We start from the raw sequence: 18,854 nt of genomic DNA on the forward strand, positions 1-18,854 counted from the left end.
GGTCACAGCCCACTCAGGCCCACCTGTGGCTCCTCCCCTGCTTTATGCAGACCTCCTGTCGTGGGTCTGTGGAAATGACAGGGCTTGGAACTGAGCAGGCCTGGTGTTTCAAAGGGGGCTGTGGCTCCTGGCAGCTGGAGCGCCAGGCCCTTTTAAATCGCCGCTGGAGTGCCGTGCGCTCCGTGAGGCTCTGAGGGCTGGAGGGGGCGGGATGGAGGAGAGGGCTGGCTGCCCCAGCCCCACCCCTTCCACTCGAGGCCCCACCCCTTCTGGGGGAGTGGAGCTGCCCCCCCTCCACCTTGCCCAGGAGGCTGCACAGGCTGTCAGCTCCCCTGGGCTTGAGCCACAACAGGATTTGGGCTCTGCCCCATCTCCTCAGACCTGATACGTGAGTGCCTGCTGACCCTGAGTGTGTGGACGGAAAGGTGGCTTGGTTTCAACACAGAATCAGATCCCAGGGTTGGTGTGCAGTATAGCCACACCCGCTGAGCCTGATTATGGACTCACTTGCTAGCCTGTTCTGGACCTAGCTCGATTAACGTTAGTGTAGCTACGTGTACCCACAGGGCAATCACACCTCAGATGGCAGGTGGGACGCAGAAGGCCTCTGTTCCTCTTCTGGTCATAAATGGGCCCCACGGCCATGTCTGGTGAAAGCGCTTAACTCATCAGGAGACAGACTCTTCCTTTGGGCACGTCCGCACTAGAAAGTTTTACCAGGGGCATTTTGGCTGGTCTACGGCCACTGATGTTGTCACTTTGCTAATGCGCAGGTGGGCGTGGCCGCTATCACCGTGCATCCCCTCCGCAAGAGCTTGTCCTGCCAAAAGACACCCACCCCCTGGGTCCTTTTGTCTCCTGCACTGCCTGCTACATTTTTACAGAGCTCTGTATGGGCACAATGGCTCCGTGCTGCTATTAAACAAATATTTAGCAATGACTAGAACTGGCCAACACTGATTCTTTTTTTCCCACTGGAGTTTTCACAAAGCCCTCCTCCCTTTTCTAATGATGCCTGAAATGAGAATAATTTGTTCGCCGATGTTTCAAATTTCACAGACGCGTTAGCTGGTCAAAAACATTCACAAAATATATTGGTCACAGTTTCATTCCATTCCCCCCCCCCCTTTCCTCCAAATAAAACCACATTCCTGCCCCTCCCCAAACAAAGCAAGTCCACAAGCTCTCCCTTGCCGCGGCAGGTCCCAGGATAGTAGATAGACGAGGAGGGGAAGGTTGGGTCAACTTCTGCGGGAGACAGAGAGAGACAGGAGTTGGTCCAGTGAAAGATGTTACCTCCTCCTTTTTGTGTCACTAACCAGCTCTCATAACTCTCGGGTGGTGTTTACATGAGCCTTTTCCGGCCACTGGTACCACCCTCCAGCTCCAGTGGGGTAGTGCAGGCTGTTAAAACTGACGGCTGGGGGATTTCGTCTACACAGCTGCCTTTCCTATCACAGGCACATCTGTAGAGCCCTGCACGGATACACCGTGTGCAGCCCTATCCACAGAAATGAGCGGTAGCTATCTGGGTAGGCAGGTTCCTGTTCCCAGTGTAGGCTGCCAGAGACGGCTGGCCAGCAATTAAGACAGGCAGGCACCTGGGACTCATTAAGAACCGGCCTGCAGCAGCAGCCTAATTGGACACCTGCAGCCTGTTAAGGCCCGCTGGGCTGCTATAAAAGGTTTCCCCTCGGGTAAGGCAGGGGCAGGAGAAGAATGGTGGACCAGAGAGGAGGAAGCATGGGGTGGAGGAGAATGGAAAGTGAATCCTGGGAGAAGTTCTCTTCTAGTGGCCCAGGAGGAGGTAATGTGGGGAGCAGCCCAGGGAGAGGGGGGCTATTCTGTGGGGACAAGGGCAGGAGCCCCACTAGTGGCTGCTACCTAGGGCCCTGGGCTGGAACCTGGAGTAATTGGGTTGGGCCGGTTTCCCCCAAACCCTTCTCACACCTGGTGGATGGTCCCTGGGGAAAAAAGGAGGCCTAGGACCACGGAAGAGTTTTTTTTTTCCTCTCCCAAGCTGGTGCCTGCCCTATGTGAAAATGGCTCATTAAGCGGGGGACCTATGCTTCTGGGAGAAACAAGAGGCAGTGGAAGGGTCACCACGAGCCTCTGAGGCACACTAAAAAGCCACCCGGGAGCGCAGGACCCAGGGCATATGGCCAGAGCTCTGCCACGGTAGCTATTCACAAACTTGCAGTAGTCTAGGTACAAAATCTGTATCTGTATGAATGAGCTGAGGATAACTGCATTCACATCCACGAATATGGATACCCTCGGGCATAAAGAGGAGATCCACGGATTTGCAGGGCTCTAGGCATCTGTGCTAGTGGCGGCAAAGCTAAAGTGGCAAAGTCTGCTGTAGCTGAGTGCTTACAGACCTTTGCAGATGAGTGGGACAAATTTTCAGGCGTTCAGACCCTTCCCTAGTAAAAAATGGTGTCGCTTTATTGCATTTTAGTTAACATCCTAATGTGCACAGGGCACTTTTATCAGGTTGAGGGAACCTAGCCCAAGTCTACACTAGGGAGTTGTTCAAAATAACCTCCCTTATTTTGAAATAATAAGCGCACCGTCCACACGACCAATCCCGTTATTTTGAAATAGGCTGGTTTTTTCAAAATCTGTTCTCCTGCTTTCCTCGGGGGGATAACGCTTGTTTCAAAATAGGTATTTTGAAACAACGGTCATGTGGATGCTCCGCTGCTGCTATTTTGAAATAACGACCCTCCAGAGTCATTAGAAGTAATTACTCCCCAGTGCTTCCTGGCGTTAAGTCGAGGTAGCGTGTCCACGGTAACGGAGCCTGCCTTGGAGTAATTTTGAGGCTCCTTTGTAGCGGGGACACGTTAGTCTGATTTTGAAACAAAAGACAGGACTATGCAGCACTTTAAAGACTAACAAGATGGTTCATTAGATGACGAGCTTTCGTGGGCCAGACCCACTTCCGCAGATCGTCTGACCCACAAAAGCTCATCACCTCATAAACCGTCTTGTTAGTCTTTAAAGTGCTGCATAGCCTTGTCTTTTGTTTCAGCAAGACCAGACTAACACGGCTACATCTCTATTACTATTCTATTTTGATTTTGTTGTTTTGGGAGTTATTCTTTCACATTGAGTTATTTCAAAATAATTTCCTCGTGTAGACTTGTTCCTCGTGTTTACCTCGACCCTTAAAGTGTTAAAATCACAACTGCCTTCTCCGCGCTAAGATTTGACCACACACTGGCTAACGTGATAATCCTCTTCCCCGACTGCCTCCTGGTGTGGCTGCCCCCTGAGTGGGAAGCGGAGAATCCAGAGCTGCAGGTTTGCTCTTCCCTAGCTGTGGTTTCTGGCAGGGCTTCTCTTGACACTCGGCAAGGCATTTTTCATTTGTTATATAATGGGTGAGCATGACTAATGAACAATTAGGCTGGATGTGTGTGAACCTCCACAGAAAAGGCCTCCGAGCCTCCTGAAGAGGATGATGCAGATAAATGATTTCCTGCCTGTCTAGTTGCCAAGGCTGAGCTGGCGGGGTTCTGTCAAGAAATAGCTAGCAAGCTGCAGGAACGTAGGGGAGGGAACTGATTGCTAAGGACTTGCTACTGCAAGGGGCCATGCGCCGTCCGTTTCCACCACGCCTCGGGGCAGTGGAATGTTCTCCATCCTTTGCAGGGTCAAGACTTAAATGCCAGCAGATTTGTGGTGTGTGTGTGTGTGTGTGTGTGTGTGTGTGTGTGTGTGTGTGCATGTGTGGGAGTAGGGAGGGGGTGTGGAAGGACATCAGCAGGACGGGCTAGGACGGCGTGTCCCTGATGCTACTGTCAAGAGAGTGACTCAGGCTCTGCTGAAGTGGAAGGCTTTTGACAGGCTGCTGCTTTTGTGTGGCAAGAGAGGTGATTAGCCGTGTTCAAATAACCAAGACGGGATTACGAACCAGGGCATGGCTTGAGAAGTGCCTTCCCCCAGACTTGCTGAAAGGGGGGTTCATATTGTGTTCATTTGCCTAGCACGGCAGCTCTCCACCTTTCCAGTGTACCTGACCCCTTTCAGGCGTCTGACTTGTCTAGCATCCCCCCAACTTTTACCTCACTTAAAAATGGCTTCCTTTCCCATTTTATCATATCCTCTACTATAAATGTTAGAGAGTTTGTCTGTTGGTGAGTTTGATCAAGAACTCCTCCTAACTGGTAAGAGCTAGGACCACCAAATTTGGTATGCAGCTTCCTCTTATCATAACTTAAAGCCAGGCCAGGGTTCGGTTGTGCCAGGGAGCCTGGATGTGCCTGGAATGGGATTGGTTCTCAGAACACTATACAGAAAAAAGACAATCACCATATCAAGCACACCTCAAAGTTAACATAGTGTATGGAGATAGACCATCTCCTAGAGCAGGGAGAGACCTTAAGAGGTCATTGAGTCCAGTCCCCTGCCCTCACAGCAGAGCTATGTACCATCCCTGAGAGATTTGCCCATGGCCTCCTCAAGGATTAAACTCACAGCCTTGCTATGAGCAGACCAATGCTCAAACTACTGAGCTATCACTCTCCCTTCCATCACTGAGCACCTGTTGAAAGAGATTGAACCAAGATGAGTCAGAACTATAAAATGAACCTGGAATAGGACTGCTTCTCAGAAAAGAGATAAAACAAACACTGGGAATAGTGCTTTGTTTTGGCAAAGCTAAATCAATGTTTAAAGGTTGGAAGCTAGAAGATCATGTTATGCCGTTTTGTTAAAACATAGAAAATGATAAAAGTTTATTGGAATGAAGAAAAAATACACTTCATGGAATGCTCGTGTAAAAACTTTTGCTTTTGCTAAGATTAACTACATAAACATAACACTGTAGTTTTGAAAAATGCAATCATTTCAATAAAGCATGTACATTTTCCTTTATAAAAAAAAATAGAGTTGAGAACCCATGTAAAACTACTAATAAAATCAAGTAGAATATAAGTATTGTACTTACCACTCATCAGTGTATATAGTCTCTAGAACAGCATGAATTGTATGAAATTTTAGTTTGTATGGACTTTGCTTGTGCTTTTGATGTAGCCTGTTGTCAAGAGGCACATATCTTAATGCATCCTCTGGAAGGCGACTGTATAATACATACCCCTGGTTAAGAACCATAGCTCTAGAATAATGGTGCCACATCGTTCTTGACGCTGGGCCGATACATACGAGGGAGTCCCTGCCCCAAAAAGCTTACAATTTAAGTAGCCAAGAAAGACAAAGAATGTTAACCCCCATTTTTACAGATGGGGAGGGGGAGGGGTGAAGTTGCACAGATCAAATCAAAGGGGTTTGGAGACTGAACTGATAGAGATGCAGAGTCTGCCCAGATTCATATTTGGGGGACTCCGTTATTCTATTCCCTGCTGATTGTGTGCCACTTCTTTGACAGGGGCCGGAGGGAGATGGGGGATGAATTATGTGACTCCCCCCACATCAACAGTACTGATGGGAAAGGAATCATCTGGCACCTGTTTTCCCCCATCCCTCTTTCTTCTTCTGTGCTACATATTTGCCGCAGCCCCTAATCAGAGCCAAGACTGGAGTGCTCCCTCCTGTACCTGGCATTAGCTCTGTCACAGGGCGCTGAGCCGTGCGCCATGGTCACCGCAACCTGGAATCAGGTGTGATCCATCCGGTTTCGTACCTTGCTGCTGCTTGTGAGGAATTCTGGGGAGCTCTGGGAGGAGGAGATGGAAGCCATCACATGACAAAACATTTGACAGACTTTGAACTTGGGGTGCAGGAGAGGCTGGGTTCCCACCATGACTCAAGACCTTTTGAGACAACCCAGAGCAGATCTGTGGTTCAGCTGGGAAGGCTGGACGGGACCTTGTCGGTTTCGGTGTGAAACCAGAGAGGCGTTCGGCACTTTGGAACTGTTTTGCTTGGCGTTTGGGAGCGGGGGATGGTGAAACCCCAAACTCAGGCCTTGGGGGCGGGAAATGGAGGGGGAAACGAAAGAAAAGGCTGGCCTGAACCACTGAGACCCCAAACCATTCAGCTAGGTGGAGACAGAGACGAAGGTCTGATTCTATTTTTGCCTTGCACCAGTGAAAGACAAAAGCCACTTCATGGCCCTTCAGATTTCAATTGCTTCGTATAAAACCCTGTAATACCGTCAGAGAACTGAGGGAAGAGGTGGAGAAGGGGAGGGAAAATCTCGTCGTTTTCACCCCCTGGCATTACTAAGCAGCTGTCCTGAAATTCACAGACCAATGGGGAGAATTTTGTTGACCAGGAAGAAAACAGTTGAGAATCTTTGGCGGAAACATGGCTGGGATCAACATGGGGTGGCGGGGGTGGGGGTGGCAGAGTTTTTTCATGTCTGGCCTTAGCGCTTCAGTTTGCCTTTAGCAAGTGCCTCACTCCCTGTCTAATTCAGACTGTGGCCTTGGGAGCCGGATGGGAAGCTGGGAGGGAGCAAGATTTGCCAGTGCAAAAAGGAGACTGAGATTATCTGGTTAAAGGCAGGGGGAGTTGGTCGTTAGATGCTGTGTTTTTGGAAATCCTGCTGTAGTTAATTTTCTCCTGATTTAATTAGAGGACTCTTGGGGAGTGGGGGGAAAGGACAGGGAGGAAAGGACTTGGTGATGCTTTTCCAGGGCGATGTAGAGATGGATGAAATTAAAACGCAGAGCACAATGGTGGTAATACACCCAACGGGGCCCTGTTTAGTCTTGAGAAAAGAGGGCCAAGGGAGGGGCTGGAGAACACTCTTTGAAAAGGGCCCCCGGCAAAGTGGGTTTTACCCACCAAAGCTTATGCCCGTGAGAATTCCAGGTGCCACAGGGATCCCCGTTGCTTCTCCGGTCACAGATCGGCTACCTCCCGAGGTTAGCCTTCAAGTAGGTGAAGACAGAGCAGCTGACAGGACTGCCGGGCCCCTGGGCGAGGTGAGTGTGGGGGCCCGCTCAGCACTTCCAGATGGGGCAAGACCTCAGGCAGAGGGGGCAGACCTGGGCGGCCAACCCCCCCATGCCACCCACCCCCAGCGGCCCGCAAAGCAGGCCGGAGTGTGCCGCACAGGGCTCTGTAGTCAGGTGACACTCCTGGGGTAAGTCTTTCGAATTGCCAGGCCCCGGGGAAATTATCCCCTTTGCTCCCACTGTCAGCAGGCCCGCGGGAAGGGCTGTTCTAGAAAGGATGGGACTCTGTTGCTCTCCAGGTCCACTGAAGGCAGGGCAAGAAGCACTGAGCTTAATTTGTAGCATGGGGCATTTTCGTTAGGTGCCAGGAAAAACCCTGCTGTAAGGCCACGTCGGCGCCGGAGCTCCTTCCCCAGGAGGAATCCCCCTCACTGGCGGTTTTGAAGAACAAGTTAGACCTGTTGGGGCTGGTCTAGGGAGACTTGGTCCCACCTCAGTGCAGGGGGGCTGACCCCTGGAGGGTCCTTCCAGCCCAGTGATTCTGAGATGCGACGATAAGCCGAGGAAGAAGCCAAGAAGCAGGTGACATCTGAGGCGTGGGCCGCTCTCCTCTTGTGGCTTCCGGACGCACAGGGGAAGCAGGCCAAAACGCGCCGTGCGGGGCTCGAGAGGGCTGGGTTCTCTTCCTGGCTTTGCTTGTTGGGTGACTGTGGGCCAATCACGCTCGCCGTTCTGTGCCTCAGTTTCTCTATCCGTCAAGTAGGGGCAAGAGGATATAGTCGCCTCAGAGGGCATATCCTGGGCTCGCAAGGCTCCCAAAAGGCCAAGGAGCTGGGGGAGAAAAGAGGGTGGTAAGCAGTGGTCTGATTTGAGCTGCAGAACTGTCATGAGAAGGGAGGTGGATACGAGTCGGAGACGGGGCGCAGGGTCCTGGATGATGAACCATGCAGCCTTTCAAAACTACCCAGAAGGCGTATAGGGGAGGTGGGGGGAGGAATCCTGAGCTGTAAATTGGCATGACTCCCTTGGCTTTAACTGAGCTAGCTTGATTTACACCAGCAGGGCATCTGGCCCTGCATGGAGGTGCTTTGGGGAAGGAGCTGGGTTAGGTGTAATCTCTCCTGGGAAGGTCTTTCCTCTGCCACTGCATTTCTGGGCCCTGGTGGCCAGCTTCCGGACTCTTACCTGCAGCCAGCGCAACTGAAAAGGAGACGGGATGGGGTGGTGTCGGGATCCCACCTGCCTTTCACCTGCTTCTCCCGCGCAAGAGGACTGGTGCAAAAGGCACCCTCCTCCCCAGCAGCACTGGCCCATTGCTCGCAGTTAATCCGTCCTCCCGGCAGAGAAAGGGTGGGAGGAGAACCCAAACTGACAAGCCTGGGAATCTGGACGGCTATTCAGCAGTAATGATCAGCCTCAATATGGAGTGAAAGCGGGGGCCGGGAGAGAGGGGAAGACCCAGGCAGGAAGGCAGCTTTCCAGGGGGAGAGCGCTCCGGGGCGGGGGGCTAACTCGAGAGGCGAGTGCATGCCTGCTCGGAGTCGGGGGAAGATGAGGGTCTAAAAAGGGAGAGTGCAGGCCAGTGGGGGTGGGGAAAGGAGGAGACGGCACTAGGAGCAGAAAAATAAAGAGTTGAGAACAAACTTGGCTGAGACCTGATGCTTTGTCCCTGCATCAGACTGTGTGGGGAGAGGGGGGAGTGAGAAGAAGCTGAGAAAATGTGACAGGCCAAAGGTTTTCCATTGGCAGAGGCTTTGTGCTGGTGGGACTGGGCCAGGTTAAGGGATGGGCACGGCCCTGCTATGACACTGCTGATCTTGTGCTCCGTATCGGAGGCAGCAGCACTGGGCGACAGGCAGCTGGTCTGCGAGGGGAGCTGGTTTTTAAACTGGCTCCCCTTGTGGACCAGCTCCTGCCTGGCACCCCACACTGCTGCCTCTGTATTAGAGTGGCAGGGAGCTCCATTGGGAGCAGGGCCGGAGCACACTAGTCAGGTAACTGATAAAAATTCCTGAGGTTAATCGACTAATCAATTAACTGATATTTAACATCCCTAACTGGGAGATGCCTCTCAGAACAGCAGCTAGTCCTCTGGCTACTTGAGAGAGGCCCACGGACTCCTTGGTGGGAAATGTCGATCTTTCTCGACTACCTTCCCTCCTAAAGATTCCGTGTGGCTAGCGACTCGCATAGGAACACAGAGGTAGAAGCCGCAGCCTAAGCTGTAAAGTTTGGATCCATCCAGGGTCTTCAATCCCAGCGTTCTGCTTTAGGCCTCCCACTAATGTACATTCACCACCCATCACTGAAATGCAGCCACCTCTGGGGGAGAAAGCTGTCGTGGGTTCGCAGGGCAGAGCAACGCCATGGAATGATTTGTTTCACGGCCATACGTTGTGGACTCAGCTGAGATTGTGGCCATTTAACAGAGAGCTGTGAAACAGCAACAGAAAAAATGTGAAGAGCCGTGCCAGAACTGTCAAGCAAAAAAAAAAAGAGGCTGCCCCTTTAAGAAATAATCTTAGGCTCCTGTCAACAGCCACCATCTTGGCTGCCATTTTGAATCGCTGCCCCGGGGAGCTGGGGGGGGGGGGGCAGTTTGGCAGGGACACAGGAGTGGCTTCGCGAGCCACGCTTTTGGGGGAGAAGAGCCGCATGCTGCTTGTGAGCTCCGTGTTGGCCACCCCTGTGCTAGGCGTTCTGTGCAGGCACTGGTGGAACCGAGCCCCGAAATAAGCAAGAAGGGAAAAATGGTCAAAATGATGTCCCATAGCAGGTTAGCTGTGAAGCTAGGACTTAAACCTGCTTCTAGCATCTCCACTATCTCTGCTCTAGCCACTAGACCACGCTACTTGCAGCAAAACAGGTTGGGCCAGGAAATGAAGAATGACATCTCCTGTTGGAAACCCAGGCAGGGTTAAGTTACTCAGCTTGTAATCTGGCCAGGACCCTGAAACTAGCAGAAACAGTCCTAACTGACATCAAGTAGTAAAGAGCATAGGCACGTCTCCAGCAGCACACCCGCTGGTTACACCCTGCGGGGGTATCGGCTCTGTATGAATTGCCCATCCGGCTCCCTGCAGCAACCTGGTATGCATTGGAGGTTTCTCATTCCAGTAGGTCGACCCAACCTAGCTTAGCTATGGAGATTCAGCAAACCGCTAAAATGGTGTGGAGCCATCAAAGAGATGTGCTCCTCTAGGAGAACGTGCCTGGTTCGAAGTGCTGATCTCTTCTCAGGATTCTGTTCACAGGAACTGAGGGGGGGGGGAGGGAATCTTTATCTAGGTTTTGAGCCCCACCCTGGTCTTGTTTCTAGATCACATTTTCTTTCTCTAAAAATATTTTAAATTTGAGGAGAGGGATTTCAAAGGTGTCTTACGGCATGTCTACATTAGGAAACTATTTCAAAGTCGATTTTTAGTTAATTTCTGAAATAACAAAATTGAACTAGAGTGGACACGCTATGAGGGAGGCTTGAAATTAGTCCGAGGCAGGCTCCGTTCATGTGGATACGCTATCTTGGACTTTATTCCCCAGTGCTTCCTGGGGCTCTTAGTTCAAATGACTCTGGGGAGTCGTTATTTCAAAATAGAGGCATTGGCGTGTCCACACTAACACCATTTTGAAATACTGTTACTATTTCAGAATTAGCATCATTTCCCGAGGAAAACAGGAGTGCCGATTTCAAAATAAGCAGCCCGTTATTTCGAAATAATGGTCCTGGTCGTGTGGATGCTCCGCTTATTAAATCGACCTAAAGGGGGTATTGCCAAATATTAAGCCCTGGTCTACACAAGGGCTTTGAAGTAGAGGCCCAAAGTTTACTGAAGCGCCATAGAGCCTGACCATTCCTCTCCAAGGTTCCTTTGATAGCCCCAGACGGATAGTAAGTTTTGCAAGTTTGCTTGAGCGATCTCGGTACGTTCACACTAAATCTTCAAAACAAACAGAACCAGGTAATTAGTAAATGACCCATCCCCCGCCGTTCGACCCAACCTTTGGCATTTGGAGAGTTAGGGACACTGAGAGCATGCGGTTGCATCCCTGATCATCTTGGCATTGACAGATAAAATCATGGAGATTAGATCCATTTCCTTCTTGGACATTAAAAATAAAACACAGACTTGAGCAATAACCGCAGGTGCAGACTCACCTACAGTTTGAAAACTGATTTATGTATTGGATTTCATAGTAAGTAAACATCGAGGGCAAGGATGGGGACTCTAATGCGGCCTTCGAGGCTCAGGGGGCTGGAACACACAAAATCAAGTAGCCCAGCCCCCTCCCCCTGTCCCCCATGTTCTGGCATGTGAGTGGGATTTAGGGAGTGTCTTTCTCGTTTGGTTTGGTGTGTGTGTGTGTGTTTCTTTTGCTCCTCCTCCCTCCCCGACTGATTGATTTATTTTTTTTCCTGTGTGGTCAGCGGCCCTGGCCCAAAAAAGGTTCCCCTGTTCTAGAGTGAGGTTCCAATGGCGTACGTGAAATGCTAACCCAAGAATGAAAGTGGCAAGTGACCATGAATAAGTGGCTAATGTTGATTTAACTTCCTGACAGATCCCTGGATAAAAGAATAGCAAGACATACCAATAGAATGTACACGGCAAAATAAATACATAAATAAATAAAACATTCGAAGTGTTGAATGCAATTTAAGTAACCATCTTAACTCTTTGGAGGTTTAGATGAGGGGAGTGATGCATAGTTTATTCCTGAGATCCCTAGCTTTGCTAAAACCTGCAGAATAGATGCCGTGAAACAGCCAGGGTTAAAACTCTCTCATTCTGATCTGCAGTTCTTCCCTCCGCTCACTGGACTACCGCTGTGCAACAAATTGTAGTTAAATATTGCAGATTTTCATGTGCTCCTGTTTGCTGCTTTTTCAGAGCCTAGCCAACAAAGAGGCAGAAATGTGACATTGAGAAACATTCTGCAAAACCAATGCACTCGCTTGCTTTGTTTACCTTGTGGCTGGGCATATATATAAAACACTCTTGAAAATTTAGTTTTCTCCTGTGTTTTGTATGCATAAGCTGGGCTTGCTTAGCAAAGGCAAAGCCTGCTTCCTCGGATTAAAACCCCCCGTAAGTGCATAGCTCACCAAAAGGTCCTGCCACACACGCTAGCTTTTGAGTTGATACAGTCCCCAAAACCTTGCTTTGAATTTCTATTTTGTAACCAATGTGGGCACACCTGCCCTAAGACAGGTGTAGCTTAGATCCGTCCACACTCGACTGCGCCTTTCTGGTGAATTTCAACTTTGAAAACCAGGAGGCTTCCTTCTTTCATCTTAATATTAGGGTTACACCAGAGAGAATCTTACAATATCCAGCGGATTCAGGAACCTGGAGGCCAGGCCTGTGAAAAGTGTGTGTGTGTGTGAGTTGGCTCTGTGTCCCTTCCCACGGGGAGGCTGTGGAGTGCAGTGAGTTTTCGGAACTGTATGTTCCCATTCCAGTGTGCGCTGTGAATGGAGCTTTCACCCTGCAGGAGCTAATCGCCGTATGAGTCACACTCCCCTCGTTTATAGTTTATACGGGGTATAATTACAGTGGAGACAGGAGCACACGGGCTATGCCAGGGAGCTTTGTGTACCAAGTAAAAGGAGGTGGAAAGTGATGGGTTGACCTGATAGGGGCCTGGCTCAGAGGGCTGGGACAAAGCCATCCAGCTTGTGCAAACCCCGCCTGCTGTACTCTGGGAAGGTGGAGACCTACATCGGCGCTCTCTGCTGAGTGGGTCTCCTGTCATTTAGTGGGTGAGAATGAACTCAGCCCATGTGGTTTTCAGGGCACTGACTCTCTGCAGTGGTCGATTAGCTACTGGGCCAACGGGCCCTGACCAAATGGGGGGGGGGCCCATATACGGACCCACGCTGCCTGCCCCATGCTCCTGCTGGGGGTCAAGGCATAGGGCCCTGCCCTGTTCTGCCTGCCTGGTATTGCTGCCAGGAGCATGGGTGTTGGGCAAAGGTAGGGCAAGCTCCCAGCCCAAGCCCCGCCCCTTCTGTTCAGACCCCGCCCTACAGGATCCAAGTTGTCTCAGTAGGTGTTCTGGGGGCGGGGCCAGGATGGCAGTCTGGGAAGTCTGTGCCCTCCCCCTCCTATTATACTCTCTGCCTCTGGGGGGAAGCCTCTGTACCCCACCCCATTTCCCTGGGAAGAGTGTGTGTGGAGGGGGAGGGGGACTATAGGCAGAGGCTCCCACTTGTTCTGGCCCAGGGTCTCACAATCAGGGGCGGCCCGTCCATATAGGCAAACTAGGGGGTCGCCTCAGGCGCCAAGTTAAATGGGGCACCAAATGGTGGCGCAATATCATTGAGGGGTTGGGAGGTGGGGGCGCCGATTGTGTGGTTCGCCTCGTGCGACAGTTGCTGGCAGCTCGTCTAGGGCCGCCCCTGCTCACAATCGCTTAATCCGCCTCCGTCTCTCTTGGCAAACCTAGCATATAATGCGCCTCTCTATCCCCCAGACTCAAACCTGAGGTCTGCAGTCCAGACAGCTCTGAAAACTGACCTGCCAGCAGGGGGTGCTGCGGAGTGACGTGAGCCTTGCGACCCCTGTGTCCTTCCCCGCTCGGAGAGGAAAATGACAGACTCTCTCCGAAACGGATTTTTCCGTTCTAGAGCTCACACGACCCAGCTCAGGAGAAATCCAGTGTCGTTTCCCAGGCATCTAAGGGACAGCCTAAGGAAATATCAGATGAGCGTCCTTGTGTCAGACTCCCTTCGAAGCGCCGATGCTCCCTCTCTCCTTTGGTTGTGTAACAATCTAAGCACTGAGCGGGGGCTTGGCTACCCTCTTCCAAGTGGGCCCCGCACAGCTGTGAACATCAGGTGTGTGCCGCGTTCCATGCTGTCGTCTCAAGCGATGCACTGGGAATGCAGAGCCCCCTCTCCCTTTTCTCCTTCTTCGGCGCTACAATGACTAGGGTAATGAAAAACGGCGAGGTTCCTCTCCCCACTCTGAATAGAAGCTTTGTCTTTGCAAAGAAATGACTTGAAACCTATCCGGGGAAAGGCGATTGTTATCGGAAGGCTCCTGAACTGTTTGGATCCTGACTTTGTTAGGGATCTTGTAATTTAAACTTCAACCCGCTTATTAGAAATTTGAGATAATAGTTTAATAATAAAAAAGCAGGCTTTTTTTCTCATTCCCTGCATTCCTGTCCTCTTCTTTCTCTCAGCCGCTTCAGAGGTTGAATCAGCCAACCCCATTTTCTCCCCTTTGCTTTCATGATTATTATTATTATTATTATTTATTATTATTTTAAACCTCACCAGACCAAATGCCTAGATAAGTCTTTGGTAGGTCTCACAGAACATCACCCAAGGCCCAATCTTCAAAAACCCACTGGGGGCCATGGATCAGTCCCATCAAGTATTAAAGGGGGGTGGAGAGAGAATCTCTGTCTGTCTGCTGGGTGGGAGAGACAGAATTCAAAAGTCTGATTTGTTCTTAGTTCAGCCAGACCATTCAGCCCATCCCCTTGCTAGGCAAAAAGCCTGTTTGAAATCTCTGTGTTACAAGAAAAAGACCTTTCTCTGCTTAGGACGGTTTCTAGAGGTGAGAGAAATTCATAGTCCTGCCGGCCCCCGGGCTCCATTCTTGCTCTATTCCTCCCCTGCCCACAGCCCCATAGGTTTGGGGTGTTCTTTTTTTTTAATAGATCTCATTAGCTCCTTCCAAGAAATTCCACTCAGCAAATTCTCCCATCTGAGCAGCAGCGTGCTGGCCCCCCTAAATGCACAGAACCAACGTGTTTGGACATGTGCCGTTTGTGTTCGCTCGCCCGCTGGCCTGTCTCCTAACATGACACAGTGGTCAGTCACTGTAACCTATTTGTATTAAAGTGGAAACCAGAAACCCCCCGCTGCGTCTGAAATTTGTAAGAGGAGGAGGGCTGGGTGGCATACACTATAGGTCCCCGGGGTCTTTTTATTTGATGTGGGTGGGCAGGGAGCACATCAAAATCAGTTCTGCTGTGTCTTGATTTCCTGCGGCTTGCTCCGATTAGCACATGTAGCTGGACACACTCGGCCCGTTGCTGGGAGTGCAGTGCCAAAGGCCTTTGTCTGCCGAGATCGAAGTGGCTTCCAAGGGCGTAAGAATGCAAACAGTTGAGGAGACGGAGGAGGAAGTGCCACTGGGGTGACTTGTGTGGGTGTGGGACCGACCAAGACGGAAACCAACCAAGCAGACACATGTTGATCTCTGAGCTCTTTACTTTTAATCCGGCTCCTTCTTTGCTGCACCCAGTAATAAGGAACATAAAAATGACCAGGCTGGCTCAGATCAAAGGTCCATCTAACCCAGTGTCTTGTCTTCTGACAGTGGCCAGTTCCAGGTGCCCTGGAAGGAGTGAACAGAACAGGGAATGATCACGTAATCCCTCCCATCGCCTATTTCCAGCCCCTGACAAACAAAGGCCAGGGACACCATTGCTGCCTCTCCTGGCTCATAGCCATTGATGGACGTAACCTCCATGAATGTATCTAGCTCTTTTTAACCCTGTTAAAGTCCTGGCCTTCACAACGTCCTCTGGCAAGGAGTTCCACAGGTTGACTGTACCCTGCCTGAAGAAATACTTCCTTTGGTTTGTTTAAAAACTGCTACCTATTCATTTTGTTTGATGACCCCTAGTTCTTGTGTTATGGGAACACGTTATGGGAATAACTTTTCCTTATGCACTTTCTCCACACCAATTATGGTTCTATCATGTCTCCTCTTTTCTAAGCTGAAAGTCCCAGTTTTTTCATCTCTCTTCATATGCAGCCGTTCCAAACCACTCATTATTTCTGTCGCCCTTTTCTGAACTTTTTCCAATTCCAATATATCTTTTTTTGAGATGAAGCAACCACATCTGCACGCAGTATCCAAGATGTGGGCGTCCCATGGAATTATACTGCAGCAATAAGATATTTTCTGTCTTATTCTCTATCCCTCTTTTTCCCGACTGGGCTTTTTCCCAGCCCCTCCCTTGGGAAGATTGTGAAGTGGGCTGCAAACACTCATTGGATTGAAACAACGTGCCCGTGAGGCTGATGCGGATTCAACCCATTTTCTAGACTGGCGCATGGCAGCAGAGAGGTTAAACAAGTTGACCGAGGTCATGCAGAAAGCTAGTGGCAGATTTGAGATGGGGGAAATCTGGGCCCCCACGCTGGTGCTCTAAGCACATAGACCGGCACGCTCTCTCATTGGAGGGTTCAGCTTGTTTGCACATTACAGAGCCAGACTGTCAATCCAGCTATTAAAATTCCCCAGAGTTTGGACTTCATTTTGGGCTGCTCTGAACATGTTGGCTAAGTGATTTGAACCCTCCCTCCCCCCCCCCCCCCCCCAAATAAAGACATCCTTAATTATCTTAATCAGAGAAGGATGGAACAGTCTGAGACCCAGTTAAAAGGATGGAAAATAGACACACAGCTCATGCCTGCTGTTTTTTGGTGCCATGTTCCTGTTCTCCAATGCAAACTTTTCTGGTTTTGGACTACTTAGCAGGCTACAGACTGCAAGGCTTATGTTACAGGGATGGGGAACCTAAGACCTGGGGGCCGGATACAGCCCCTGGCTTGCCTGGATCTGTCCTCCAAAGCTCAGGGATTCCCCCCTGGAGCCCCCTAGGCTCTGGGGTGCATGGGCAATGCAGGCGTGTCTGTCTTCTCTGTCCGGGGCAGCCTGAGTAAGGGTTTGTTTTGTTTTCTTGCGGGGGGGGGGGGGGGGGGGGTTGCTTCTCACTTGTGTGCAGCCCCCGACTGATTTTTCTTTGGGCCAGTGGCCCCCAACCCAAAAACAGTTCCCATCCCAGCTTCCAAATCGAGGCTCATGTTCTGAGGTGGTGGGCACGTGAATGTTCAGTGCCCTTTTATAACTCCCGGGGTACTGTGGACCAGTGAGTTTGTGGGCACTGATCCCCTGCAATTCATCCTTTCGGGAGCCACTCTGCGTTCTCCTTCCGAGTCAGCTGTTGGTGGAATTCTCAGGTAGGTGTGGACGTGCGCCAAAAATCTTCGGCTTTCCTTTCCCTCATGTATCCCATATCCTTGAAGGCGGATACATCGAACATTCAAAAGCTAATGTGTCTCTAATCAGAAAATAGCCACCTACAATCTCCCTCCTCTGTCCAGCCCTCTACCCCACCCCACCCCCATTAGCAGCCAGACTTAATGCGCTGGGTTTTGCAGCCAGCTGACTGCTTTTTGCCTGGCTTTCCCTTTCCCCTGCTTTTGGAGCTGCCTGCTTTGTCGGCTCGCTAGCAGAGTGAGAAGTGATTTGACTGGGGCGCGTTGGCTTTGTAGCCATGCGCTGCAGCGAGTCTGTGCAACTCTTGGGTAACAGGCAAACCTACACCAGTGGCGCTGAGTTTTCATTAACTCGCAGGCCCACGCGGTTCTACTGCTGCATTTGCAGAATGAATCCGACCTTTTCCAAGTGTCCCTTTAGACGGTCATGTTGGGGGAAATTGTGGCCGGCACAAACTTTTCCAACCTCCCCGGGCCGGCAAATGAACATGCCGACATGGCACCAGGCTCCCCTGCTTTTGTGCAGAGCTCCTGAAAGAGCTTTTCCGGCTGGCACGGCAGTGGAGTTAAGCCCATGAGAGGTCCCTCTTAATTAAATTTGAAAACGGCTCAGCTAAGAGGGCTTTCCAAGGGAGTCAGGCGGTAGGCCGTGGGCCTGAACGACTGCCACAGGCTAGCACCGCCACCCACAGTCCTGATCCTCAGGACATGTGTTCAGATTATGGAGAAATCCCTCAGCAATGAGGTTGCTTTAACTCGTGAGCACGTGAGGCGTTTGGAACACAGCGAAGAAATATTGCACAGACTTTGCAGCGTTGACCCAGCGCAGGCTGGCAGGGACGACAGAGGAAGGAAACTTGGTAGATTTCTCCCCTGTAGCTCTGCACATTCCCAGTGAGGCCACGATTCCGCACAAGCTCTTGGGTGATAACGTGGGCCCTGAGCGGAAAAGCCAGGTGAAATTGTTTGGGGCAAACCTTTCTGCCCTGAAAACATGCGTATTTGGCTTGGCCAAACCATTTTGTGAATTCGTGGCAAATTCACTGATTTTTGTGGTTGTGGTTGTTCAGCCTCTGCCCTCCAAAATCCCCCCCCCCCCCCGAGTTTTTGATTGTTTTGATTTGAAAGGATTTCTATTAAAAATGCCCCCTCCCCCATCCGATCTCAAATTCTGAAAACCAGAAAGAAGCTTTTCCCTGAAACTAACCATTGTCGGCTTTTTTGTCCCCCTCCCCATGTAAAAAAAAAAAAACCCCAAAAGTCTTTCAGGTTCACCCAAAATGAAATTATTTTTCAAGGCTGTTGGTTCAGCCAGCGAATCGGAGCGATGACGGATCTGCACACCCCCAGCTCCATCACAGCCACACTTAAAAAAAAAAAAAAAGCCAGATATCCCTCCCCTCCCCACCCAGCTCCTTCCGTCTGACTCTCGAGTTCCGTCAGAACTGTCACTTCCCCCCATGCAGGTGAGAATGAGAGATGCTGAACTGTGCATCGTAAGGAGGCCTGGAAGCTAAGGTCGCGGTGTCCCCTCGACTCAGACCCCACAGTTTGACTCCTGGATCGGTTTGTTCATCCCACCTCGTTTGTTTCTGCATTCTTATATTTCGACCCCCCCATTCTTAGCTGATCTTAAGGAGTCCTGAGTTTGCCGTGAGCATAAAATTCCATTCTGTCTCCCGGCCCGACTGGAGCTGCAAAGGGAAGAAAAACAAATACGCGGCATGGGACCATTAGGGTCTTGTTTTCTCCTCTTCTTCGCTTCCCTCCTTGGTGCTTTTAGACAGAACTGCGATCCCCTTGACCTTCGGCTGACTCAGTCCCATAATGTATCTGTCTTGCAGGAGTGCAGGGGCCCTGCTGAGATCAAGGCCCTGTTGTGCTAGGGAAGAGCATGTCCCTGCCTCCAGAACTGTACCATCTAAATAGGGGCTGTGTTGCAGAACGGCTACTAGTAG

At 50.7% G+C, this 18,854-nt stretch overlaps 1 long non-coding RNA gene across 3 annotated transcripts in view; it reads left to right on the top strand.

Annotated features, from left to right (window-relative positions):
- The first annotated feature begins 303 nt into the window (after nucleotides 1–303).
- LOC112544943 (uncharacterized) overlaps nucleotides 304–18,854 on the top strand; it is a 197,569-nt gene continuing 179,018 nt past the window's right edge. For all 3 annotated transcript variants that reach the window (XR_012896921.2, XR_012896923.2, XR_012896922.2), the window contains exon 1: nucleotides 304–1,807. This is a non-coding gene — a long non-coding RNA (uncharacterized LOC112544943). The remainder of the gene's footprint in view (nucleotides 1,808–18,854) is intronic.

Source organism: Pelodiscus sinensis, chromosome 20 (assembly GCF_052426305.1).
Source record: "Pelodiscus sinensis isolate ZL-2025 chromosome 20, ASM5242630v1, whole genome shotgun sequence".
Classification (NCBI taxonomy): domain Eukaryota; kingdom Metazoa; phylum Chordata; order Testudines; family Trionychidae; genus Pelodiscus; species Pelodiscus sinensis.